This window comes from Plodia interpunctella, chromosome 14 (genome assembly GCF_027563975.2).
Source record: "Plodia interpunctella isolate USDA-ARS_2022_Savannah chromosome 14, ilPloInte3.2, whole genome shotgun sequence".
Classification (NCBI taxonomy): domain Eukaryota; kingdom Metazoa; phylum Arthropoda; class Insecta; order Lepidoptera; family Pyralidae; genus Plodia; species Plodia interpunctella.
The window spans coordinates 3,134,101-3,161,790 of record NC_071307.1 but is presented as its reverse complement, the minus strand read 5'-3'; the positions used below and the strand labels follow the sequence as shown (position 1 = coordinate 3,161,790).

At 33.6% G+C, this 27,690-nt stretch overlaps 1 long non-coding RNA gene across 1 annotated transcript; it reads right to left on the bottom strand.

The window, feature by feature from the left end:
* Positions 1-11,698: 11,698 nt before the first annotated feature.
* On the bottom strand, positions 11,699-13,303 carry LOC135309846 (uncharacterized). Its single transcript, XR_010370073.1, has 2 exons — positions 13,202-13,303; positions 11,699-13,031 (listed from the first exon to the last, which is right to left on the bottom strand). It is a non-coding gene; the product is annotated as an uncharacterized LOC135309846 (long non-coding RNA).
* Positions 13,304-27,690: the final 14,387 nt, after the last annotated feature.

Here is a 27,690-nt window from a genome sequence, read left to right as displayed (position 1 = left end):
TTAGACTAAATAACCGCAAGCTCATTGTATATATAATATGTCATGTCTAATATACTGTCTGTAGTATTATAATAGGACCATGGATTTAATAAGTGACGGAGTACCTACTAATTCCATGAATAGGACTACTAGGGCTGGGTTGCACCAGTCAATTTTGACGTTAACTTTGACACATTGGCGTACTGTTGACTTTGACGTCAACTTAAACCTGCGCAAATAAAGCAAATTAACGTCCGGCGCGCAGGTCAAAATCAACGTCATAATTGACTGGTGCAACGCAACCTTAGTGTTAGAGGTATAACAAAGTATATATACGAGTAGAAAACACTAATGAATCATTTCACATACAAGAAGGCTATTAAATCCCAACACTTTCTCATAATGTAATTACAACACCACGTATCTAATCTATTACTTAGAAGATAAACTTGATATCTAATGTGATTAGTAAAATACATTATTTGTCCATCATTGTGGTGGACTATCGTAACAATAATGTTTTTCGTGAATATAATATATATGTTTTTGTTATGCCTATACTTTTTTAAAATATTTTTCTTCAGAATTTTAATGCGCTAAAGACACTTAAAAAGTCTTATTTTTCACAATTATCTAAAGTAAAAAAGTGCCAGAATATAAAAGACACTTTAAACTACAAAAATGTGTACATTAAAATCTGGATGTAAGCAATTATAGATGTTAATTAATACAATCGCTGAAAACACGTCGCGATTCGACTACCACTAGGTACTTTGACTGGACGCACGAGGTCAAACGAATCAATCAGAGGGAGCACACCCATCTCATGCAATCGGCAAAACAATGGACACGCATTATCAGCACTTTATCTCGGAGCCTCAATATGTCATGTCTTCATTATCAGACGGTGTGGGACCTTTAGTCTAACAGTCTAGAGAATGTATGGTCAACAATACAAACAGATATGCGTGCCAATGATCTGACAGGATGCTGAAGTGTGACCGTGCGAAGTTAAGGAGAAAAAGTGAAAAACAAATCCATGATGGCCGATGTCTATACTAACTGTGTACATTTTTTGTTCAATAAACGCATTTTATTTTTATTTTACTTTTTTATGGCGACGGAGGTAACTCAGCAAATGCTCATATGATAGAGAGAGAGAGAGAAAATATAACTCAACTTACTTGCAAATTCACCACTTTTATTTTCAGGGTATATTCGGTATATTAGCAAATAATTAAAATCAAAAAATGAAAATAAAAATCAAATAATTTATTCAGAAATTAGGCCTTCACAGGCACTTTTTCACGTCATATTCTAAATTAAATGATGTTTACCAAAGCTACAAACTACTAGCATTTCGGAACGACCACTGCTCAGAAGAAATGCCGAAAGAAACTCATTCAAACATTATATTGATGGTCCCTATTATGCCAGAAGGGCTTACCATTTTTTAAATATACACAATAAAGTAGTACATGGTCAAAAGGTATACTGAAACATATTATGATTGTGATCAAGTGCTGATGAAAGGAATATATATTATATACGTATAATTAACCAAACAAACAAAAAACTTTCATAAAAGATCGAGCCATGACCAGTTCTCCCCGGCAGCACCCGTTCACGAGTTGACGCGTGAGTCAGCCATCGCGAAGCTCAACCACAATAGAGGGAACCTCCCGACCCGATCCACGACACCGCCACTGGTTTGACCATTTGAGTGTGCATGACATACTCGATCTCCATAATCTAACATAAAAGATTTTCACACTTGGAGATCACAAATCACATATTTTACAAGTAAATGTTAAAATATATGCAATAAACATGTCAAGAAAATATATAAATAATTATAAAAAGGTAAGATCAAGTGTGAGAGATAGAAGTTTTAGGAAGGGTCCAAGTTTTTTATCATTTAAATAGTCGCTAATTGTGTAATAAGCATTTTAAATATATGATTTAAATTTTGGCATTGGCAAGTTAATAGCCCTACAGGGAGTTTATTGAAAACAATTTCACACTTTGACCCACGAAAGACCGCTTAACCTTTTTAAGTCGGTAAATGTAATAGATATGGTTATTCATCATACGATTTATAAACTCAATGATGATTCAATTATAATTTTTTTTATAATGGGCTTAAGTTTACCTAATACCTACCTACAACTAACACATTTTAAACAAATAAAAATAGTGATAATGGATGTTTTCGACATCCACCTTTTTGGAAAGGCAATCGTTTAACATATCAATTGAACCTCGGATCCCTATAATTTACGTTCACTGTACCGATCACTGTTTCTTCATTCACATTTACGCAACTCGGCAACCTTGGATCACAAATTAAAGAAACGCGGATGCGACACTTTATTTAATGTACCTAAGTATTAAATAAAAATTTCGTGGCAATCTGGAGTGTCTAATAGTTTTTTATGACAAAAAAACTAAAGATTAAAATAGTATCACAAAAAAAAGTTCTATGGAATCATAATTTATACCACCTAAATATATATGTACCAACTTCGCCCGCGGCTTCGCTCGCGTGAATTTTTCCGTGTTGAAAGGTACTATACTTTAAAAAAAATTCAAGAAGAATCGTGAAATGACAAACAAACTTACTTTCGCATTTATAACAATAGTTACAAATACTATTATTAGTATATTTATCTAATAATAGTATTTGTAACATAATAACTTACTGGAATATTTTATCTGTTGTAACGTATTGTACATGCAAACATTTAATTTTTTTTATTTCACATACATTATTTTTTCTTGGTAAATACAAGATTGGTAGTATACAAGATTATACGCAAGTAACTTCTGTATTGTACATAACTTGTATTCAGACCAAGTATATGATAAGAGCACATAACATAATGTTGTTTATTTGCAAATGTCTTTGTTGTATTATCATTAACTAGCCTTCGATTTTTCGGTAGGAAGTTGAGGAAAGAGGAAATGAAAATTTCAGTATCTGAACCAAATGGCGAAATCGTTCATTGTTATTTTTATGTTTGTCTTGTAACTTTCCTTGTTCATAACACTTCAGACAGTGGAGACAGACTAAACATTAATTTCATTTTATTATATAAGATTTCTATTTTCATTTGTTATGTAGTTAAAATAAACTTTTACTCATAATGGAACGGAATCAAAGTTTCTTTCTACGCGAATATTCATGATTGATTCAAAATGATTAGTTCAATTTAAGTCAGGTTTTCGTTTATTTATTTATCAGCCATTAAGACCACACTGATGGACAAGGGTCTTTGCCTCCTCTCTTCTCGCATTTATTACTATCTTGAGCTGTGGTGATTTAGTTTGTATTGTGCTTACTCGTGGAGCATACAAGATGTCTCCTTCTTCGTGGGGGTCTTCCAGATTGCGATTTCCTTTTGAAGTTGAGTTGAGTTTTGTCTGCAAAGGCTTACATAACTATAAATATAAGGATTTATCCGACGACAGTTCAGTCCAAGCGTCTGTGTCTGGTTCATGGCAAAAACAAACGTGCAAAGACATTGAGATAGCTTACGGGTCAGAAAACAACAAAACCACGTATGATTGCCACATTAGTTGCTAACCCTTGACCCGAGTATTAAGTTAGAGATGAACTTTACAAATGTTAAGGAAAATACATATTTTTATTCACGCGACTACTCAAAAAATGTATTCTATTTTCAGGGTTTTATGTCTGTGATATGAGAACAGGTTTTACAACAACTCTCATTATTATAAGTACTTTTATCTCTAATATATAAATTACTTGTTTTGAATACTTCCATTTTGAAAGCATTGATTGTTATTTTTCTACCGTATTCCATATAATTTCCTTATAAATAGCAGTTTACGGCGTAAAATGTAATGAAAGAAGAAATGAATGCAATCACAGTCACTCAACTGGAATTTGCCGTTCTTCTCTTGTTTTGCAGAATGTCACCCAAATCGTGCCTAGGAAATTTTAAAAAATATATATTTTCGTGATGTATTATTTAACTTTCATATAATATGCTTGAGTGTACTACTATTTCACACTAAACGAATAAACGAGTAGTCACGAAAGGCTAAAGATTCTGAAAAAGTGATAATAGATAGTCATGTGATAAATCTAGTCTAAAAATTAGAGAGACGTATACAAATAAACCAGAAAAAGAAGCTATAGTTGTAGAATTAGATGTTTTTTATGCATTTTATAAAAAATCACATCTACGATTCTTCATTGCACTAATTAGTTATACCTAGAATTATACAAAACATTAAGATAAAAAATGCAAAAAGCTGCCTTGTTATTGACAACAATTTCAGTTTGTAAATCTAAATAATACAGCAACATATGAATATTTTAACAATAGACTTCATTTATAAGCAGATTAACTCCCATCTAGCTATCTTACTATACAATACAATTTACAAAACACTGTTGGCGTGTCTTCTGCCGACTTGTTAGCGCATACAACATAATATAATATAGTTAGTTTAAATAAGATCAGTAAATAACATATCCTTACAAGTGAATAGTGACATGAATGCTTCCAACTCAATCTGGTTATGCAAGCAAAGCGGTCACCACATGACCGCTTGCCGAGGTCAGCTCCGCAAAGATGGGCAAGGTCTGACCGTAACTGGGCTTTTCAAAACGGCCAATATCAGCCCACTTCATTCCAACCTATCGTATATTTGGTACACATGCTAGGTTGGAATTAAGTGAGAGTCTATTTTACATCATGAAGCCCTTTCGATACTTTTCAGTCAGAATTTTTTTCATCTGCTATCTCTTTTTTGACTTACCGTTTCATTTGAAGCAGTATCGATTGCGGTACATACGTTCTAGAAAGTTTCAAATCCTACTTATAATGAATTTATTCATCTATTTCATCCACGGTAAGATGATTTGGTTCTGGCAAGGGAAAATATATTGATTAAACCTGCACTTTAGTTCGAGATTTGTCAGCAAATGTGTGAAGAATTGCTTCCTTCAAGAAAGAGAATAGTAGAAAGGTTTTAAATAGTCCATTTTGGTTCGGACCATTTCCCAATCAGTTTGCAAAGCTCAAAGCTTGTACTTATTGGATGTAGGGCACAATGTTAATATGTCTATAGCTTTGGACTGATTAAATGCACTTATCTCAAATCTTTTAATTAACTTGAGTAATTTAATTCAGCTATAGAAGATTTTGCAATCAGTTAGCTACTTATCATGTCCATACTTTCCATTAATGTTTAGGGTCTTTTTTGTTTTTATAAGCATTAACAGATTAGTACTTTTTTCTTGTCTGAGCATTTTCTCGGGTCCGCTTTCCTAAGTTTCCTTTTCTACTTCGCACGGTCCTCTGCATCCTCAATTACACTAATGGCACGAATATCCTTCAATCTTAACAACATAAAATAAGCTTTTAAGAAATCACTTGCGATAAATTTATACTCTTACGTAGCCTTGATTTTCGTTGTGGTTTTGTTTTTGTATATAGAAACACAGTAAGACAGGTCGTCTTGAAAAAGGTCTACTATTAAACTAAAATAATAGACGACTTTTCCAAGTTGATCACACCGTAATTTTATTAACACAGTATGTAGGTATTGTAAAAACACAGTTATAAAACATACACAAATACACAATTGTCACCCATTGCTTATACAACGGTTCTGTATTATTTTTAGCATATGCTGACCATGTGACCACCTGTCCCAAGCAGCAGCTGTAGCTAATATCAAGCTGCAAAATCGAAAGGTAGGCTAATTTATCATTTACCCTTTAGGTAACTTGTCCAATCTTCTTGTCATTCAATGCCATAGAAATTTAAATGTAATATAACATCAATAAGTTAGAATGTTTGTTACTTAATCACGCAAAAATCATTAGGTAGACGTATTATGATGAAATTTATTACATGGGTATAATACGTATAACTTGAAATAGTGACGCAGGTAGTATATATTATAATATAATACTTTTCATTTCGATTTCTATGTCCAAAGTCCGCTCGTGCCCACACGACAACATATTTGGTCATAAAAATAGTTCTAACATTATTAAAGTACTCATGTCCTGCATGTTACTCGTACGTGTGTCAAGTTATATATCGACAGATAAATAAGATTGATATATCGCTACCTATCGATTTGTATCGGACTGGCCGTGAACTCCAAAATTTGATCGATGACTATACACTCGATGTAGTGACGCAGATGATCGATTGAATTGATGATGGACAAAACATTGAATCGCTTGAGAATATTATGATGTTTTTGAGATTACGGATACAACTTGTAACTTTTGTGATATAAAAGTGATGTTTTGAGACCTAAAAGATTTTCCAAATCAGTTAAGTTATGCAGTATATGCAGTTATATTAAAGTCGTAGAACTTTCTGCTTACATTGTACTATGTCTCCTGAACCGATTTCTATTATTTGAGAACTGACAGACTGAACCTTTATGTACGGTGTATAGTCGCGTGCAGATAAACCTGACCCGTCTGTGTAGTAAGTTAGTTAGTTGGGCGTTACATTTAATTCCTCCAGGGACTTCTATATTAAATGATTCATGGCCTATCTAGATATCTATTTAATATATCAATAATCTTTCATAAATACACAAGTGTAAAGACACACGTGCATCCTGTGTGCAACACGTTGTGAATCATAACAATTACCACTTGTAATTAAAGGCCATTTTTTGAATCATCCTGTTGTGTAGGCGACCCTATTGTTACTCACCATCTCCGCAATAGTTTTTTAATGTCACGCAAGACCTCAGAAAGGTCAAGGCCCTTTGGGATTCTTCATGAACATCTACATAGTTCTGATTAATTGGGCTGGACATATTTGGCGCATGCCGCCAAAGAGATGAGCCCGACTGGCTACCCTCTGGGTGTCAAGGGTGTCGGGGTAGGGGAAGACTGTGTAAGAGATGGTGCGATGACATTGATGGTTTATGCGTGGGTAGCACCATACTTTTTGAAAGAAGAAAAGGCCTTGGCACAGCTTTGGATCCGAACTACAGTCTATAGGAAAATATCTAAATAATAAAACATATCATTATGTCAACCACACACACACGCAAATGATATGAAATTGAAAAGCTTTCTATTGGTGCACTTAAAACATTTGTTTATTGATTCATTGATGTGATGATACAATTTTTAAATTTAACTTTGGTTTTGTGGTAGTACTTATACATTAAAAATTTTGGATAATGTCAGTAAAACTCTATCATCAGTGCATTTTCCCAGTTCCTTCCTCAGAACGTCTGAGCAAAAGATCTGCTGTTCAACTTTTTCACCTCCACTACGCACGATCTAACAAAAGGATGCCGAGAAGACCGTGCAAAGATGTCTATCATGGTAATAATAATTTCTATTATCTATGATGTCAATTTACACCATCATAATAAGAAAGCCCTAAAATTACTTTTCAAGCCTTTTACTCGTTATTTAGTAAATAGCATGCTCCTCATTTATTAATTTTTGCATACCCATAATTGGTAAAACATGTAGGCTTAACTTTAGCCTTTAATACTAACAAATATTATCAGTCCCTTTCGTCAGTTCCAAGAACTGCACTTGCACTTATCACACATAAACCGGTCGCAAAGGAGGACACCATTACGTGAAAAACGATGTAGTGTGGAAAACCACCTGTATCGCAATCGGACATATATGGACATAGCACAAATATACTCAGAATGTCATCACTAACGTTAGTTAATGATAACTACAATAAAACAAACTAGTATTATAATAAGCCGCTGTCGCGCTTTCTTCTTTTAAACTTCTGATTTTGATGCAGTTTTCACTGTTATTATACAATCATTATTCTGGTTATATTTATTTTCGAAGTTTTGTTATACTTTTAATTTTGTTTGATAATGCTTTTGCACAAAAGTTCCCATCTCATGTTAGTTACAAAATATTAACTATAAAAATATTACATAAAGGACATATATAACAATAGAATATCTTGTAATCAAACGATGAAGGTCACTGAAAACTCGTAATGTTCTGATAACATCTCACCTAATGATGTACGATGATGAATTTCTGTATCCAAGTGGTTAAGATACATTTATAGGAATAATTTAAATGCTACAAACCCTAAGAAAAACATTACCTAAACATTACCTAATAAAAAAATATATTCTACGTAATAAATTCCAAATTAAATCAACTAAGGATGTAGAATATACACACACATGTATTTGTAGGAATAAGTTTTCTTTTAACACCATATTTTAAATAATGTAAACTCGTGTTTTTTGCAGATAAATAATGTTTGTCTTTGCCTAAAATCGCAGAATTTTATGAAGATTACCCTCTGTTCCTCCACATGCTTGTACTTCGGCCACATAACCAGTTCGGACCGCTCCCCCCTCACACACAGGTGTGCCGGACGCCGCGCCGTGCAGTCTGGCGATGGCTCATGATGCAACTATATCACATTACACAACATTGACCTTTATTCAAAAACACCTATAGGTTCAAATTTGTGATCAGACCAGTAATCTTCTACATATTACTCAATTATGACCTTTATTCGAACACAACTAGGTTTAAATTCACAGGTTATCAACTAAAGGTTATCATTTAAAGATTTTCCCTGTGTATCTTTTGTTTACGATAAGAATTTTCTTGACAACGTTGACATGGTACTTAACTACCTAAATACAAAGTATTGTACAGAGTAACAAAAACATTGAAAAGTCAACTTGTGGAGGAGAAAAACTCATAAGAAATTTTAAAAAAGAATTCATTGGTAAAGCAAAAAAAGCTACAGTCCTGTGAGGTTTGTGACTTTAAAAATATATTATGAATACTGCCTACACAATGAGTTGTGTTATATATCTGCTACTAAAGGATTTGGAATAGTACATAGAACACGTTTTACCTAGAAACTCTGAAAACCATGAAGTCACGAACAAAATTGAGAAAAGAAGAAATTTCGAACATATCAATCATTACATGAAATCAATTCACTTGAAAGTAACCGATCTTTATTTATTTGATGTAGTCCTTGAACTTTATATGATCACGATTCAGCATCAACTGCACATAAGTCTACACAAGATAATTGCGATTCGCTGTTAGAACCTCCATATATAGAGGTCACGGTATTCCTTCATGTACTGTAGATTGTACATTCTAAACCAGTACTACAAAGAGCAATGCCCCGTATCGGTCCACATGTCAAATCAATTTAATTGAATATCAATAATGATTAACAACCAACAGATGAGAGCGACAATGATACCAATAAAATAGGGCTAAAGTACGAAACGTTATATTAGAATTTTACTGTTATTTTGGTGTCTTTTGTTGATAATTTACCAAAAATTTATTTACATTATGGTAGAACTAGCTACTTGTACGTCTTGAGTCTGCATTAAAAACATACCGTAAACGTCAACGGTTTGCAATTTATGATAACGTGAAAATAAGAAAGAGAGGTAGCTGGTTAGAGCACTAGCTATCTCTTTGTCTATAAAAATAGTAACCAATTTACCAAATGTGCTGGGCCCCGCGCACGAGCATTCCTCTTCGCCCACGAACATTGCAATTTCGATAAACAAGCGATGCGCACGACCTTCCTACCCACATCTACTGCATTCATAGCCATTATGATAACGTTTAAGGTATAATCAAATTATTTATTATTGTCATGTTTTTAATTGGCAATTAAAAAGTTATCTCCAATCTGACTTTCACCACTACAACGGGGTTTTAATGAGTCGTATAAATCTTAAATTCTGCACATTTTATTACTAGTTCGATTTGCTACATTATACTGGAAATGCAAGTAAAAGCGGAGTTGTAGGTTCTCTTGACCTTTTATGGACTATACCAAAACCAAGCAAAAAATTTTGTTAAAGTTTAATAGCTAGACCACAAGATATTATTATGTAGGTGCTGTATGTTCTTAGATAACCAGGACACTACATTAGGTATGTGGTCAATACCTAGTAGGTTACGTGTCTCTTTATATTTCTGAGCATTGTTAATAACTAATTATTGAAGACTAATCTTTATAGCATTAAATCGGTGGGGCATGTAAAAAGGATATTAATGTAAAAAGAAAGAGTAGGTTAGGGTCGACCACAATGGCTGCGATCAGATTGCGGATCGTTTTAAATAGTGATGAGATTACTTTCTCTAATCTCATCTTTATCTCAACTTTATTGGTGCTTGTGATATCTCCGTGTTACATTTACAAGGAACGTAGCAAGTAAAATCCTTATTAGTAGTTTCTATTTAACGTGGGTGTATTAATCCTACTAATATGATAAATGTGAAAGTTTATGAGTATGTATGTTTGTTCCTCTTTCACGCAAAATCTACTGGACGGTTTATTATGAAATTTGGTACACGTGTAGAATATAAACTGAATAACACATAGGGTACTTTTTATCCCGAAATTCCTACGAGAGCAAAGCCCCGGGGCGCTGCTAGTATTATTAATGCAAAGGTCTGTGAGGATGTATGTGTGTATGTTTATTACTCTTTCACGCGAAATCTAATGGACGGATTGTTAAGAAATTTAGTACACGGGTACTTTTATCCCGAAATTCTCACGGGAGCGATGCCTCGGGGCGCAGCTGGTCCAATATATATGATTATTATGTACCTACATTTTTACAATAACATGTTAGCTTGGGAGCGATAAAAATACATGTACTGCTGAAGCTGAGTCGCATATTCATAGATGCGTGAACAGCACGTAATACAAAACTATATAGGTACTCGTATATTCTCATTGTCATTTATTCAGTTTTACTAACTTGTCCTCTCATCTGTTTGTATGAGAAGAATCTTTTAAGTTTCTGTGTAACCCACTTCCCAGAACTCATCATACTTTTATTGAGTCCAACATTTTTAAATTACCACTTGACACGATTCCGACAAATTGCAGTGAACGTACAAACACAATTTAAGGGGATGGCCTTTCGGTTGGTTATTTTGAAAATCTGTAAATTGTCGTGGCCTCAACCCGAATTAGTGCAATCATTGCGCATGAGCTATTTGCTTATGCATTTGTAACAAAGATAAAGCTAAGTTAATTTCATAGCCTGATAACCTCACGCATCAATTGAGTCACGCTAGAACATAAACATTTATCAATTAGTAAGAGTTGATAAAACATACGTATATTCTTGTAAACAATAAAAAAATCATTAGAAAAGATCAACGTACAATGAAAAATGTGTTATATCTCAATTACAAAAATTTAATCCAATATACCAAATTCTATTTTAAAACATTTCGAATGAAGAAGTAACTTCATTCAGTATCAAATAAGCCATATAAATTGAAGATTGTTTACAATTTTTTACATAATGCACTCGAAAAAAAAACAAAGTCTCGTTCACATGAATCAGTGATTAGTAGCTTCGCAGAATGCTTGTGCCATCATAATACTACAGGTATACGTGTAGAGTCAAAGGGTACCACTAGTACCGAACAAGAATGTGAAACAAACGAATACCTAAGCTGTTACGCCGAGAACTAGACAACTACAAAACACGCTTAACCTAAGTTGAATTCCTGTGGTTAGCGGAAAAATATCGATTAATATTTACTGGACATACTCAATCTATAAACTTAAGGAATAATAATTTTAAGTGAGCTTTGAAAGTGATGGTTTATGTCTATACATATCCATCTCTTTTTAGATCTATCACTATAGAGTGATTTTTTTTTAGATCTATCACTCTAAAAAAAAAAAAAATTCAAAAAATGTTTATTATTCTCCACAATCTTTCTGTGTTCTTAAATTTAGTACAAGTAATTGTTTTACATATAAAGACTGCGAGAGACTGGTGTCTGAACTAAGCAGAGCCTGTATCTCAGATCACCAGCCTCTCCCCACAAGGAGTAGGACAGTTAACACTTGTCTAATTGAGCAAACACAATAAAGTTTATAATATTTTTATATTATACAAAGTTAAAATATATGTGTATTGTATATCGTCATATTTATCATAGATACTAATATAATATGTATATGTATAATAATGATAAATAATAATATATATATATATTAGATATTAAACTACATATAAATGCATAGAATACAAATCTAATAGGAATATGATGATATATATTTATAATTATTTTGAAAAACAATATAGGAGCATATGTAATCAGAAAAAAGCACTATACAGGTAAATAATTATTTTAGAGGTTGAATTAGATTTTCGGTTTCATTATAGTCTAACCCGATTAAAAAGTTTGTAACTTCCCTTTTACAACTATATTTTAGTAACTTATGTAATAGAAGCGTTCGATTTAATTTATTATATAAGAATGGACCCATGAAACAGTGGAAACGGTGGGAGAAGGAAGTATTAAAACATTCTAATACAAGGGACGGAGGATTACGAGCAGAGCGGGACGAGAAAGGGAATGGTTTTTTATCCTGGTGCTGTTTTAGGATAGTATTTAATATATAAAGTTGTCGGACTGTAAGCACCTGGCACAGCCGGTAAAGATCGGTGGTCGGAAATAGGATAGGTTTGAATTTGCAGACTTTTAACAATGCTCTCTGAGCACGTTCTAGACAGAGAAGATGAGATTTTGCTGCACCGCCCCAGGATGTAATACCATAGGTAAGTATGGATTCACATAGTGAAGTGTAGACCATTTTGAGAACAGAAGTATCAGCAACATGACGCAATTTTTTAAAAACACTCTATAGTGATAGATCTAAAAAGAGATGGATAGATTGTGTTAGGGTCGACAAAAAGAAGGTATTTGGCATTATCATAACAAACAGATAATTGTGGAAGCAGATAAATTTTAGCAATAACTGCTGATGATGGAAAAAGGAAAATGATGTTGATATATTTTAGGCAACAAATGTGAAAATTAGTTCTATAGTCTATTTTGACTCTGCCTACCATTGCGCCTTCCTTAGCAGACAAAGGTTACGACGACGAAATGGGTCTTACGCACTGCAGTTTAATGATGAATGTATAATGTTGAGTAATTTGATGCCCTGTCGACTATACTATGTAACATGTAATGTTCAGTAGTCACATGATGACCAGGATATTCCAATCTGAAACAAATTAAAATCCAATCCGATAAGTTTTTGTCGGTTCAGCGGCTTCCGGCAGATCCAACCTTAGTTGATTCAGTTCCAAAGCAGTCTCGCTACTTTTAATTCATCTTCTAATGGCCTCTCTAACTAGGTTAGCGATTAGTATGGTCCTTAGATTTTGAGCTAACCTGGTGGTTGTGGACAATTCGGACTTTGGTCAGAATTGTTCACAATTCAGTTGCGCGGATTTTCTGAAGCCAACGTGCTGATGATGACTTCGGAATGTACTGATCGTCGAAAGAGAAACTCAATAGCGAACATTTACAATAGATAATTTTATCAAAATCTATGATATTAATCTTTGGATTGACAATATCGTCATTCAGCACAGCGCGTTGAAACTCTTGTCAACAGCTCTAAATTGCTTAGGCTTCAATATAATGGCATAAAAATTGTATGTATAGAATCATTATAGCGTTTAGATCTGCATGCATAAATAAATTTATTTTCAATAGTGGCGAGCGAAAATAGCCAGATGAAAGATAAATAGATATAGTGCTAATAAAGGTGTGAAAGCATCAATTCTTTTTGGCTTTTTATGGAACCAATTTACAACTGTAGGTATATGTAATATATCACTGGCAGCCAGTCGCAGCCAGCCACAGCCAGTCGCAGCCAGTCGCAGCTAACAGTCGCCGGTCTGCCCTGACCTTTAGATAATGTGAGACAAAGACCAAGGTCAGAGGTCGTCGTCACAGGCCGCTGATGCGACAATGTGTATGAAGTACATCGCTCTCGGAATTTACACTTAGGACAACAGAATGATTATTTATAGTAATTAATCACTTCAGCCTGGTACAGTTCACGACGGAACTGCAAATATAAATGCAAGAATTCATTTGTTAACTTTGTGTTAAGTGAATGGTGGGTGAAGACTAAACAATATTGCGTCAAACAGTAAAGACAGTATTAATGATAGGTAAATAGTAAGATGTGAAAATAAATAACATTGCATACTTATATGCAGATGTAACCACATAAAAAGATTATATGGTGAGACAACAAAAATGTTGCCACAATCTTATAGTTCGATTGCCCAATTCTGCACAACCATACAAAGTTAAAACTTGAGTTATTAATTTATTCACAGTGGTATATAAGTTACATTTTCCATATACTGTACTCGTAGTGGATTCTCAATTCTAACCTTCGTATATGTATGCAACTGTACACACAGACTAATCAGCGTCGCGATCTTACTCTATGAGAACTCACATAAACTCACATGATCATAGCCATTATTACCCATCAAGGCTGTGTTTATGCTAATGTTGACATGGCAGTTACCGCCGTGATATAACTTACTCATATATGCTTTGTCTGTGTTCATTGATTATATCATGGATATCTTGCATAAATTCAAAATGCTGATGCAAAATTGGTTTAAAATAGATTAAGTTAAGGAGAATCACTACTCACTACATAAAATAAAACAAAGTCGCTCTATCTGTTCCTTGCTAAGCTTTTCAACCACGCAACGGATTTTGATACAGTTTTAAATGTTATTTAGGCAATTTAATCCCGAAGGTTTGTTGACCTCGTGCGAGGATTGGGTCGCTCGGTATATAAATAATTAATAATAACAATAAAATGTATAAACGCAACGTCCGGCGTCCAGAACCCAGGTTTGAACAGGCATTCATGTATCGTCCGCTTCTTTTTGGTGAAAAGGACGCCATTGACATATGGCCTGACCAAGGAACAATTGCCAATGCTTATTTGATTTTTGCAGCTGTGGAGCTAATAGTCCTGTTCTAGTGTAAATTTGATCGGTTTTAATTAATTGTAAACACGTTCAATTAAGCTTCTATTCTGTTTCACGGCCGTTTGACATAAGAGTAGACCTTATAATAACATATTATAAAGTTACTGTAATCGGACACCTACTTCGAGTATTATTTCTAGAAGTCTATTTCCATAGTATACTAGATAGAATCTACCTATACATAATTCATTCATAATTAGTATGTTTTGCTAAACTGGTAGGTATCTAATTTTGATAATATCAAATTAACTTTTTCGTCATGACATACATATAAATATACTGGTACACATGTTTGATTTAATTAGTGAAAATTTTATGAGAAATCAAAAATATACAGAACAGTTCTAAACTGACACAATTTCTTTTTAAAACCTCCACCATTGTTATATAAATCCAATTGTGAAAGTTTGAAATTCACAACCCCAACCTCAACGGAAGTTAACTATCGTTTGACCCTAGTTTGAAAAATGTATGATTACGCTAATATTTCTAAAGATCCCAGCAACAATGGACAAAGTGTAACTATTGTAAGCATTGTATGAATTTATCGCATATGTAGGACAAAAAATACGGCGCCGAATAGAATGTTAAGGGTATTTTGTGCAAGTGACGTTTTTTTGACGTCTCGCCGACTACGCGTCGCGATTCGAATGAATTTCGTTTTAAAACAAAAGGGGTTTTATCTGTGGCGCCTGCCCCTGACTGCCACATGTTTTCTTTTCTGTTATCTATGGCTTGGGGTCAGGTTTGGTTTAGTTGGTGCCCAACGTTACTCATCGTCTCTATATTTGTGCTGACCATAAATCTATGTTGTTTCGATGTTTATGGCAGCTGTAAATTTTGGCTTGCACAAGTTACTTACGTCTTTCAATCTGTTATGAATAGTAAGTAGCACCCCGATCGGAAATATATATTTTTGCCGGCATTAGTATTAGAAAATGAAGTTTACTTTATGTAATCCAAATAATTACTAGGATGGTTCGCAGAGCGTTTCGACCGCTGCGGCCGCGCTGTCATTACGATCCGTCAATTTTCTTGAATAAGGAATCAATCATTCATTAAATAGACATTACTATAGTAAATTTTAATTATATTAAAGCAATATAGTAAAATTAATTCTTGTCTTTGTTAAAATTTGAAAAAATGTAATGACAGTTTGACCTCAGCGATTGAAACGTTCTGAGAAACACCACCACCATAATTTTGTTTATTTATTACTTTCCACGCTTTTGCTACTTGTCTATATATAAAATGTAGTTGAGAGTTGAGACTACGGAATAGGACATAGGAAACTTTACACCCTGAAAATTTGTACAGGAGCAGTAACGCGTTCCATACGAAATTGACCGGATCGATGTTGAGGGTAATAGCAAGTTCAAGATAATTATAACAATTAACAAGATTTTGTAAAATTAAGTAAAAGAAAACACGTATGTCATCTGAAAAAATACTATAAAATTATCGGAGGAAATTTCTTTCCTCTTCTTCTCTGTCTAAAATTCGGTTAGTGCATAGCAACGTAGCGTATAATGGGATGAAATACGAGCAGTCGTAAACCTCTCTTTGTAGCCGTAAAATGTTTATGACTTTAATTTTAAGGGCACATTAAAGTTGTCATAAACACTTGCCACCCTATAGAGTGCTGTGATTTTAGGATACATAGAATGTAGGAGTATTTATATACAGGATGCAGTTAAGACATATCAAAAAATCAACAATTTCAACGGCCGTGTATGTAAATCTGTTATTGTTTCATTTCAGTAAAATTTAAATCAATTCCGAATTATAAATAAATTAATATTAAAAAAGTCACTACGGTTATTATCCCTTCCCAGATCATCGGATAGGATATAGTATTCATTAAAAGTTATTCATTTATGTAATTAAGTGCGCTAGAGTCCTTATCTTGTTCAATATAATATTATACGGTTAACTTTTTTAAATTTTAGAACAGAAGCACCAGAACAATGACTACGATTTAAAATTTCGAATTTCAAAAAAGGTGGCCATAAATCATCCGTAGATTATGATATAAAAAAGTGGTAATCGGCCCGATGCATTTTCAAAGCTACCTGTTTTCTTTCGACGAAGCAGGACCACTACTAGATGGGATCAAGTTTTGTTTTTTAATGTAATAATGAGACGACTATAAATAAATTACGTTCATAGTATATAAATTATTACAATGAGATTCTTGTATTCTCGTTAGTATAAAGTAAATTAATTGCGAAGTTCCTCAAAAATTAAGTATATTTTAATTTAAATAACTTATTGATTGTTTTATAAACTATAAGTATTGAATAGAAGCTTATCATGAAAATATTTTTAATTTTCCCTTCTTGCCTTACTGGTTAATTGATAAAGTGAAATAATTAAAACTGAGACCTACGTATAATTTGACTATGAGGAGAAATAGACGTTTTGAATACAGGTGTAAAACATGTTCACAGACACATTAAATGCTAAAAAATAATACATAGAACATTTTCTCAAACATCAAAATCATTTCGTTGAAAAGTAACGAAAACAAATAGTTACTAACGATTACGTGAATGAATAGTAGTAAAATATACAAGGCTACATCGCATCTGTTACAATAATGTTTGCTTTCTCATACTAAAAATGTTCAAACAAACATACAATTAATACAAATTTCTGAGAAGAGAAACACTCGAGCGCACTTGATGAGAAAACTTCACACCTCCACTAACATCAATCTTTCTTTTTTTATAAAACAAATAATCTAAAGATTTGGATGATTTCTAAGAAAGATGCATATCTTGCTGTCATCAAGTTGGAACAATATAAAAAATAGCTTTAAAACTGAATATTTAAAGGATAAATTCCCTTGAACTATTTTTTCGATGAGTGCATCCTGCGTAGTGATTTGTCACCCTTCGGAATTATAGAGGTCCACGTGATATAAATATTAAATTATGTCCTTGGGAACCGAAGTCCCGTACACAGAATATCTTAAACACAATAAACAAGTTTTAAAAATCTATAGAATGCGGTTTTTTAGATGTAATAAAGTTACGTAGCATTGTTGTTACCAGTGTCGTATTTTGAATTTACTCTTAAATTACATCACGTTTTATATTAGGTTAATAGCGACCTTTATCCAGTAGGGGACGAAATTTTATATATTTTTACTGTAACGGAAAAGTTAGATCTAATTTTATTTATAATATAAAAATCGAAAAAACTATATACTAAATATATAGGTCTAATTTAATATATTATAGAAATCGAAAAAACTATGTAACTTAGTGACTAGACAAAAATTAAAATTTTTGTCCCCATAATCACAGAGACATTTTAACCTTAAAGTTTATGCAACCTGATCTTGAAAAGAAAAATGATTTGATAAACATTATTTTTTTCTCACAATATTTCACATCCAAGACGTGACCGTGACCACAAACCGCAATGATTGAGACTCGAAAACCAAACGCACATTTTAATAACATTATCCTTACACTGTATGTCGCTGTGTTTACATTATTCTTTGTAAGGGACGAGAAGGGTTACACGAATAGCATCGGCTTCTTATTAATATCAACTGATGAATACTGTTTACCGTTCACAAATTTCTACACACATAAATCAACTCTAACAAGAAATTATTTCGCCTTATGATGTCAAAAATAAGGTTGATTTTCCAATGGACAACATTTTTTTGGAAGTATTCATAAAGTGGTACTTTGACTCCTTGGTACTAATTCCAGTTGCTTATTCAGATGTCGCCCCTTAGTTCATAAATAAAGCTTACGACGGGATTTAAGTATAAGCTTAGAAATCTTCGTAATCATTAATAACACAGCTCCTCCCTGAATAATTTTATCATTGAGAAGCTAAATCCTTCAGTAACGATATTGAAGTTTATCCATTTAATTTACAAGTAAATCGAGTGAAAGTGTACTTAGCTGGATTAACTTGGAATGGATAAAATTTTAATGGAGTCTTGTGAATAAATGTGATACAGCTATTTAATAGACGTAACAACAAAATGTTACAAGTTTCATCGACATCAAGTGTTTGGATTAAGAATTTCATAAAAAATATAAGTCTAATGGGACTCTTTACTAACATAATATGGTTTTTCTTTCGACCGAAATAAAGGATGATTATTATTATAATACTTATCATACTTATACTTTTGTGTTCATAGGGAAAGAAGATGCACAAATAAGGTAACATATTTTTTTTTTCACTGTTATTAATAATTTTTATTTAGTTTCAACTAGAGGCACACTAAAACTCTTGCGAATGCGAATTTTGATGTAAAAAAGGTATACCATAGATTTTTTAGGTACTCATTACATTAGATTTTACGAGATGGTAGGTATAATAGCAATCCATTCACATAGGTATACCTCACATAATTTAGTCTAGTATAATAGATAATTTCTCTAGATAATCGAGCTTAGTGGCACAAATATTGATTCTGGGGGTCAACGGCCTAGTTTTCATACCATAATTTTGTAAGGCTAAGTAAGGCGAGGCAGAAACTGAGGCGAGGCCGAAGTAGGTTACCGTTACAGAAAAGCTCTTTTTATTTTATTTACAATCCTTTACCAAACTTCTCTCCGTCCAGACTTGGATAAACTATAAATTATCCGATGCATGTATCTCTCTGAATACGATAAACTCAAAATACCGGTACTAGAAGTACGGGTGGGTACCTATTCATCTTGAGTATAATAATATGGTTCTGCAAATGTTATAACTTCTGCAAAAGTTTACTTATCCTCTGCTCTAGGTAGTATTCAATTAGAAGTACCTATAACACTACTAGTAGAAAATTATGTCCGTCTTGCCAACTAAAAATAAAGGATATTGGATATGGATACCCAACTTTCTATAGTTAGAGATGACTACAAAATAATAACAAACTTTCGAAATTTCGAATACAATAAAGATCCAGATTAATTTATGCCCTATTCAATCGATCACTTTCATCATGTAGACGAAAGTGAATACCCGTTGTAAATGTCACGAGACCCACTGCTTTTCGCAAGAAAACCGGGTTAGTACTCCCTTCAGTCACGAGTGTCGATTGTGATATGACATTATATCACAGATGTGATATTATGTGGTTGATCGTTTTACTTTCGAATAAGTTCGATTTGTTGATCAGACTAAGGTTAATTTATCGACATTACTGATAAGATAATTTTGAATTGGATCTGCTAAGACAACAATCATATAATGTGAGCAACATTCGTTTGCTTATTACTTTTGACGTCAGGCAGGCAGCCGGTCGTAACATCAAAGGTCTTTAACATCTAATATTATTTACGCGGATTATTGACTTCGGGGCCAGTACTGCCGAGATTGAAACCAGGAACACATGAGAGACAGATAATTTCGTTATACTACTAGCATGCAGGCAGATGTTAAATCTCACTGGAGTAAGGCCTATTGTTTTCAATACTTCCGCTACCATCCGTTTCTATATCTCTGTCAAGAGAAAAATATGCATTAATTTCAAAATTCAAAATCAAGGAGGACGGTGGGAGGACTAAGGTCCTATTCGCAGTATTCGCCGGTTTAAATCAACGTCAAATTTGACGTTGATTTAAACCGGCGGCACGCCGCTGATTTTTAGACATAATGGCGTATAGGTGCATTGTATTACATACTTTGCATTTTCTGCGCATGTTGAAGCTAACTCAAAGTTGACGATACAACCCACCTTAAGGTGTTTAAATATTTCAAATATATATAATCATAGCATAGTCACTGTTTGTGGTTCACCATTATCAAATTCCTTTAATAAACTATACACAAACGGTAGTTTCTAAATTCATTGACCCGAAATTGAAATAATCCTATCGTGTATCCCATCGAAGGATGCCACCATCCAGGCCATAATAACTCCTGTTTGATTAAATTTTATTCGTTCCAAGATAATAATTAGGATAGATATGATCTTGAGATAAATCTTTTATAATAAGATAGTGGGCGGTGGAAATTTAATTTACCGCTGCGTTAAGGAATATAATTCGACATAAAAAAACTGGACAATGCATCACGTTAGTACGAGTACCGCTGATCTTAATTCCATGAAACTTTTTTATAATACTCGCGTTTTTTTAGCAATAATCATAATGTTCTGCAATAAACCTACATTGATAGTTTTAAACAATACATTTATCAGTTACTCAATGAGTGTGCGAATATTCCCGATTCAACTCCCAACAACTGATTCATACAATGACACATTTAGGACATCAAGCACGAATTCCTCTGACAAAATCGACTTACAGCCGACAATCGCCCCACTCTCCACATACATTGCTACACTACTGATTTTACATTCCTCTAATTATCGTCTTTAAACAGCAATGAGAAGCGTAAACGGATTTTATTACTGTTTTACAATATTAAACTATGCAGGAGAGTGCAGAACGGGACGCACCACGCGTAGATATTATATTTTTAGCTGCAATATCTAAATTAGTCATCTTTTGAACTGTCATTGCAGCTGGTCGCCCTTATGTTCATTAATTTCTTAATTAAATGTTTGTTCAACTCTTAACAAGACTTTATAGTCATGCAAACTGGTAATTGTAAACTTATTTTTGATTGTATTTATTATTCAGTACAAATTGCTTTAGTTAAATTATATTATTCAAAAATAGCCTTGTTTAAGTTTAAAACTAATGTATATAAAAGATTTTTAAAATCTACAGAACAATTTATTTTTTCTTCAAGAATTCACAAGGGTATAGCCCCGATATTGTTTTATGTTATTTTGATGAATTTAGCCTAAGCATACTGGATTATTATGCCTATATTATATTGAATTTATGAAATTTCCCTCTGAAGCGACCTTGTATAATGCTAGAGGACATTGCTCTCAGAATTAACCATTATAATTATCTGACGAGGAACCCTGTGGTTCAGCAGTTAATCATCAACGTCACTCTTCTTATTCTGTCTGGCTGTCCGTCTGTCTGTTACGCCAATTGCACACAACTAACGCACTATTAGTCCGCATGTCAACTATCAACTTAGGTCCTGCTCTCTATTGATGACAGTAAATTAGTCTTGGACAGACGAAATTTTCCTTTTTTAACCCCCGACGACAGAAGGAGGGGAGTTTGAAGTTTAACGTGTTTGTGTATCTATATGTCTGTCAATGTAACCTAGAATTATGACAAGAAAAGAACATAATTGATCAATCAATTTTGCTCGTCGAGTCGAGTATCCTTTTCGTATATAATATAACCATAGATAAAATAAAATATAACGTTCAGATATATGTCTGCAGTTCTAGATAATGTTTGCTATTTAAGTTTATTATTAATGACCCCGATGGTCACATAAATACACAATACTATATACAAACTTGTAGCATTCTGGCATCAAAGCTATCTTTTATATTGAAATTCAGTTTCTCGTAATGCTAAGCAAAACCTATGCTTAATTCAATTATTTTTTTCTTAGGTACCTATTTGTTGTATCAAGTTACATGTGTAAAATTTACAATAGCACCCCATTCACATCGAATGGTCACAATGTATAAAATATTTTATGGCGGTTAAAGTGTGTGGGTTTTATCTTTACATCTAATTTTAGCACATTTCGCAGGGCCGGCCGTTGACTACATCTGTCTGTCTGTCTGCCCCCCTCTGAGTACAATTTTATAACTAAACTAGCTTGACAGTCGTATTTATTCTATTTAAATTCAATAAAAACAATTAAAATCTTTAAATATTCTTTAATCACATGCTATACCAAATATCTGTTTCCTAATCTATGTATTTCACACTCGGTGATAGAATAACTAGAAATCACTATGTAATAGTAAATATGTTACCTCACCCTTTATAAAAAAAAACTAATAAGTAACTAAGCAATTTGCCTATAATATATCAACCACAATTTGGTGCAACGGAACATTTGCAAAATGTACATTTGTAAAAAGAATAAAAACTATGTAAACGATTTGTTTTTTATAGTATATAGCCTCACTCGTTATCAAAAAAAACTTATCAGCCATTCTGTATCAAAAAATTGTCCTTGAACGAGACGACCTACGTGTCTCGATTACAATGAGAGAGACTGATCGGTCGTTATTTTTTTTTTCAACGTTGAGAAGGAATGCACGAAAAAAACACGCACAAAAAAATGTTGTCTCCCACACGTGGTCCGCTTTCGGTGGCTTTATGCTCGATTTTGCAGTTGAATTTTATGCGTCCCGTCTCGAATTTCTGTTTTCTGTTGTTCTTGAAAGTGTTAATGATTGGTTATTAAGATAGTGGTCCTTTTTGGATTTTTAGAGTTTTTTGTTTATAAGAAATCAGAGCATCAGGCTAATGGTAAAACTCATAGTTTTAGGATACGAATTAATACGACAATGAAATAGGTGAACATTAAGAATTTCAGGAAAGAGGAGATAGACATATCGTCAAGGGCAAGTAATATAAATAAAAGCAACTTACAAAGTTAGTGTGCCAACCTCACAATCCACACATAAGTGGCAAGTCTAGAAGTAGAAGTAGAAAGTGCAATACGTATCCAGTCTAAATTAGCATCAGCTCAGTCTGGCTCTGAAAGGCAAGTAAAAACTACTAGACTGAAGAGCTTAAGTATACATGGTTTAGTACTATAATGCTGTGGAACTGTTCTTTATCTAACAGGTAGCTGCACCCTACCGGGCTCAAACACTAACTTCAGACATTAACAGTATATAACTGTATGCTTTAGTCCTTTACCTTTCCTTCCTTTTCCTTTACCGTACCTTTGTCCTAATTTAAACCAAATTATTACGTAGAATAAACATCAAATAAAGAAGTAAAGGGTAACAACGTTGCAGGGTTTTCTGCAACAAATTGCAGCAACACGATATAGTTCCCCAATTCGCACGGCAGTGTGGACACTGTGTATTGTTCGGCAGGTAGGCTAATCAGCCGAATTACATAAAATTACCGAAGTTACGTCCTCGCGTCATCACGCGATTGCCCTCTGTAATGGAACATGGAAATAAAACGCTGGATGAGGAAATGGGAGGATTCAATCAAATATTTAAATAAATTTCGGGGATAAAAAAATAGAGATTTGGCGATCGAATATGGATAGATAGAGGTAGAAAATGCCCTAAAAAGAGATAGAGTGTGTTTGCAATGTTATAAAAGTCAATGAAGGAAAATTCAGATGTAGAAGCAAATAACTTCATGCGCCGACCTGATTTAGTATTGGATTTAGTAAGGTAAAAACGTCATAATGTGGATAGATAGATATTATGTAGAATTGTAGAAGCAAACTTTTTAAATAGAATGACTTCCAAAGCTAGGCAAATATTATAATTGGATTTTGGTTAAGTAACTCCCACAATGTTGCTTATATACTTTACCTGAGTAAATATGTGAAGATAATGTGTATTCTGAATGGGCGAGGTTAAACAAATAAAACGTACGACTTTATTTACATAATGTGTCGCGGTCCACACAAATGACCATTGAATATGAAAATGTTCGTGGACCAACCTTGGGTTTTCGCTTAAAACGCAAAATTATTTGTTTATTAGCGATTTTATTACCATACATTTATGATAACAATCATTTATTTAATTCTTAAGGACAAACGAATATAGAACTGATCATATTAGTACCTAAAACCATGTATATATTTGTTCTGTTTAGCCCTTCGCCTACGCCTACGAAGCCTTGTTTACATGCATTGTGTCTAGATTCTTCGCGATCGTGGGATTATTATTTAAATATCATAATATTATTATACACATAGGAGAATGTAGACTATACCTCTTTATTTCAGGTAATATAACATAAGTACATTATAAAAACCTAATATATAAACACCTTGCAGAAAACATACATATGACTACATAGTATAAAACAAAGTCGCTTTCCACTGTCTGCCTGTGCCTATGTATGCCGAGATCTTTAAAACTACGCAAAGGATTTTGATGCGGGTTTTTTAATAGATAGATTGATTCAAGAGGATGGTTGAGGTGTATTACTTAATATATAGTTTTACCCGAGCGAAGCCGGGACGGACCAAAATATAAATATTTAGTAACTAAATGTATGAAACCGTATCCAGAATCACAATATCCTCGTTCAGCCTGCCCAGCGCTCGACTTAGGGCAATTACACACGCGACGATCGTCCGCCATTATTATATCATTATTCTCCGTTATACAAAAGTGGGGCTCAAAAAGTCTTTGTGGTTACTTCGAGCGCGGATCTTATATCGGTCACCTCTGATTGCCCACACGATCTAACGCACGCTAACAGTATACTTGGTAGCAATTACAGAAGTGGGTGAACTATTAGGTTGAGCGTTGGCGGAAATGTTGTGTGGTGTCAGGAAATGTCCTCAACAGTTGTTTCGAAATAAAACCTCAAGCAAATTTCACCGCAAATTATACGTTACTAACGTACTTAGTTTGAGAAATTTTGATCTACCGAGTGAACCTTTATAAATAGATCTCATCCATATGTTCAACCTCCAATCAAAAATCAAGACGCTCATTCAAAAAACGAAAGAGCTCCAATTATGCGTGATTAATATAACATTTTTAAGATTTTGTAAGATTAAGAATGATTGAGCTATACATATTTTTGCTTTCGAATCGAATCTTAAAGGTCTACATTTAATGTCATTATTTATCACATCAAAAATAAAAATGAGAGTGAATGATTATTTATGATTTAATTAAGTATTTTTGAGTTTTCGTGTGCGTATTATATATAAATTAGGCAACTAGTTTAAAGTTATGTAGTCTGGTTTTCTTCATAACTGTATGTAGTTCGTAAAAATTAATTAGATTTTATACGATGTCTGTTGAGTATGTTAATTTATATTTATCCATATCGTTTTTATTAATACGATAGTATAATATAAATGAGAATGTACTCGTATATCATATCTGTCTGTACGTTTCTTCGGGCATCAGGCAAAAACGACTGTAATTTGATGCAGTTTTTGCAGTTATATAACACAAGGTCTATCTTCAAAATCTGTAGGTTTCATCGCGATACGTTGCTTAGAACCCGAGATATCGATAATAATGAGTTATAAGCGGCCGCATGAAAAAAACGCGGGCGAAGCTGCGGGTAGAAGCTAGTACCTAATAATTAAAATTGTTAGCAAATTCAACATCACAAATGGGATAACTCATAGGTATCTTGGAAACTTATCAGCTCGTAAATAACATTGTTAGCAATATATTAAACAACTTAATACTTGGCCATAAATTGTAAGCTAATTCTAAATGGTCACATTCCGAAGCATTACGAAATTCAACTGGACAAGGCTTTCGGTGCGTTCTTCCAATATGATTATCTGTCTTTGTGTACAAACAATAGTTACATTATTTCAGTCTATTAATTTTATTTATTTATTTACGTCTTTTATGTATGATTCGACATCATCAAAATTTATGAGCTAGGCTCTTGTCGGAAGAATTCCATCCAGTTTCTGGTTTTGTGTCACTTCTTTATTCGACTCGCTCATTATATTATTAAAATTTTAAAAAATGATGTATTTATTGTCGGTCAAGACCAGACTAGTCGGTCGGAGGTTACTTTGGATCACGGACAACTTGCGCACAGCTACAATGAAAGGCGCACCGGCCCCTTTACGTGAGGTCTCATGTAAAAGGGTCGGTTAATTCGTTATTCGTTCAGAAAGGAGACAAGAGTCATGACGGAAGCGCTTCCCCACTCATCTGCCTCAGCCCTGCGTATCGTCAGTCAACTTGGGAAAATTCAATTCTAACACAACTCAACTCACTTTTTTTCTCTTTGAAAACCTTTGGCTAGAAGTGGGACATAGATATTAATTAAAAAATATAATCCTTTTGTTTTGACATCACATTGAATATATTCGATCTTTATGGTAATTACACTAAGTACTGTCCACGTGCCAGTTCTATGGAATGTTATAATAACAATATAAATCATCACGCCCAAGGTTGCATATATAAATATTGTCCTACCTGTGTGATGACGAGGTAGCAGTGGCGTAGCTCTAGGAGGGCTGATCAAGGGACCTCGAACGATGACCAACAACTATTTTTTTATCGCGCCCTTATGATTTCATAAAATTTAAGGTTTTTGCGATGGGGTTTCAAATTTTAGGTTTTATATCTTACGTTGACTTCGGGCTTCACGGCGTCGCAGTCCCGAATGAAACCGGGAGCACGCGTAGATGAAAAAGAGAGTCATAGAAGTTTGTTGAAGTGAGGCCCCAAATTTTATTTGTACCAGGGCCTATAGTTATAATAGCTATATCACTGACTTCATACATTTTTTAGCATCTTACCTGTTTAGTGACGGAGTACCTATGTACGATTTCTATATTTAATTCTTGATTGCCAATGAAAAGTTAATACAGATTGACAGACATAACAATTTTAAACCCTCATTAATGCAAATACTAAATTAGTCTGCCAAACATAATATAATTCGGAGAAGTTCCGTATTACTTTATTTATTTAATACTCAATAATAGAAAGTATCCCGGCGAACTAGTATGATAATACTTTAATATTAGAATCTTATGAATTTATAAGATACTGTTTCAAAAATTAAGGCCGCACACCGCGTGCGCTGTTTTTTTAAATGAAATTATAAAACACGCGTCTCATCATGGTTGATGAGACGCGTGTTTTATAGTTTTATAATTCCATTTAAATTTAGTATTTATTTGATTATGTCTACGTTATGTCAACTGTTGACTATGTCTACGTTGTGAGCGATTTCACGGTTGCTACTCAGCTATAGAGTGCTTTTCTACTTTTTCTTCTCCACTTCGCACTGTCTTCTGCGTCTCCCATTTACGTCACTCGAAAAATTTTCCTCTTGTCTAAGAGTG